Here is a 2,349-nt window from a genome sequence, read left to right as displayed (position 1 = left end):
CTTTGTCTGTCTGTTTTGATGTTGTTTTGCCAGATTTGTCCACTGGTGAAAGACAGTCCTTTTGTTGAAGAAGTCCTGGAACCTGGCTGTTCGCTAAGAAGCCCTGAGACTGTCCTGCAGACAGAGAGTGAATACTGTCCACTGGTGAGGGACAGTACTGTTGTTGCAGGGGTCTGGAGACTGTCCTGCAGACAGAATGAATACTGTCCACTGGTGAGGGACAGTACTGTTGTTGCAGGGGTCTGGGAGCCTTTCTGTTGGTTCAGAAGCCCTGAAGAAGGATTTTCTTGTTGTATGTTTACAGAAATCCTGGGAGAGGGCTTTGCTAATGTGTTCAGGGGTTCTAGGGCTGTTCTACAGACAGAGGATAAATTCATGAAGGGACTGGCAATGTATCTTATGGCCTTGCTAAGCCTTGTCTCTCCAGGAACTAAGATTGCTGAGAACTTGCCTCGTGTCAAGATGAAGAAAAGACCTCCATTTGGGTATTAAGTGCTGTGTTTAAACTTGATGTAACTCTGGGGTAGATTCAATTGTGATCCAGGAGGTGGGGAACTTTTGACTTTATTGTGCTCTGTGATTGACAAATGAAGGTACTTTACCTATGTTTGGAAACTAATCTCCATTTGAGAAGAGGGGTTTTGTGGTGGACTTAATTAAGGTATAGCCTAGGGGTGGAGTAGTATTTAGAACAGGGACTTTGTAATTGATTGAATGATTGGAAGATCCTGGGGTGGTGACTGCGGCAGCAGCAGAGGCAGTGGCAGCGCGAAGCCCTTTTTGAGTTAGGACTGCTAAGGACTCCTGCTGAGGACTGCCAGGGGCCGGAGCTGCTGGGAGCGCGCTTCCAGGACGCTGGGTGGTTGCTGTGTGTGGGGAGAGGAGGACCTTTGCCTGAGGTAGCCTGTTCTGTTTTAAAGGCTTGAAAATGTGGGTGCTTTCTACTTTATCTACCTGTGCCAATATTATAACTACTCTGATGGCTTTCACTTTCTGGTTTTGGGACTCAGTCTTTTGGTATCTTAATAAATTTTCTAGTTTATTTCCTCATATGGCAAACATGATGTATTTTGTAATGGATAATTATATCAGCATATTTGTAATCTCTATAGGCATTGTGAATATGGCATTGCTGATACAGGTGGTGACCGAGGGCGCCGAGGAGGTTTTGGGGGACGTGGCCGTGGTGGCTTTGTAGATCTTGGGGGCCAACAAGGGTTCCAGTCACCTGGTGGTCAGGGCAGAGTCCGAGGCCAGGCCGGGGAGCTAGAGGAGGTTACAAGAAAGGAAGAATGCCACTGTGGAGCCTCATTCACAGGAGGGAATTTTTATTTGTCGAGGGAAGGAAGATGCCCTGGTCACAAAGAACATGGTTCCGGGGGAGTCAGTCTGTGGTGAGAAGAGAATCACTGTGGTGGATGGGGAGGCACAGTGGGAGTACCGTGCCCGGAGCCCCCTCCAATAAAAGCTGGCCACAGCCATCCCGGGAGGAGCGGATCAGATCCACATCCAACCTGGGGCCAAAGTGCTCTACATTGGGCACCACTGTCTCGCGTGTCTCTGACGTTTTGGGCCCCGAAGTCTGTTCTCATCGATCTGGCCGAGAAGAGGCCAAACATCATTCCCGTCCTTGAAGATGCGCGACGTCCCCACAAACAACGAGTGCTCCTTGGGCTGGTGGATGTGATTTTTGCTGATGTGGCCCAGCCAGACCAGCCCCGAATCGTGTCTCTCAGTGCACACAACGGTGGACACTTCGTGATCTCCATTAAGGCCAACTGCATAGACTCCACAGTCTCCCTGGAAGCTGTGTTTACCTCGGAAGTCAAGAAAATGCAGCAGGAAAACATGAAGCCTCAGGAACAGTTCCCTTTGGAGTCTTATGGGCAGGATCCTGCTGTGGTGGTGGGTGTGACAGGCAGGCCCCCAAACCAAAGGAAGTAGCTGCCAAGTAGCTGTGGCCACCCCTGCCCCCCTTGTTTTCTACTTTAGCTGTTTTGTGTCGGAGCTTTGTATTTTCTATGAAAAGGTGTGACCCCCCCCTCCCTCAAATATATACGTTGATTAATTGATGGACATTTCAAGAGTGGAAGGTAACAGATGTAAAGGATCAATTGTTGTACTGATATCCAAAATATATTAAAAGACCCTAAGGATGCCCACCATTACATGGAGTAGAATTGTGTTGGAAGATTGACAGAAAGATGTGGGTGACAATGACACAGGATGAGAAGACCTGGATGGAGCACCAGGACATCACTGAGATAATGTATCCTTTAAAATACTAACAGACAACAGTATTAGCAGAACTGGAAGTGTGTAAAGATGATGGTATCAGTAGAGACAAAC

At 48.1% G+C, this 2,349-nt stretch overlaps 1 pseudogene; it reads left to right on the top strand.

Annotated features, from left to right (window-relative positions):
* The window catches only part of LOC138158361 (rRNA 2'-O-methyltransferase fibrillarin pseudogene), a 15,972-nt pseudogene extending 14,028 nt beyond the window's left edge, over nt 1-1,944 (top strand).
* The last annotated feature ends 405 nt before the right edge of the window (nt 1,945-2,349 follow it).

This window comes from Petaurus breviceps, unplaced genomic scaffold, assembly GCF_028583685.1.
Source record: "Petaurus breviceps papuanus isolate PSGF00001 unplaced genomic scaffold, PetGlider_PUasm1.0 174, whole genome shotgun sequence".
In the NCBI taxonomy this organism is placed as follows: Eukaryota; Metazoa; Chordata; class Mammalia; order Diprotodontia; family Petauridae; genus Petaurus; species Petaurus breviceps.
This window is presented reverse-complemented; position numbering and strand designations above follow the sequence as displayed.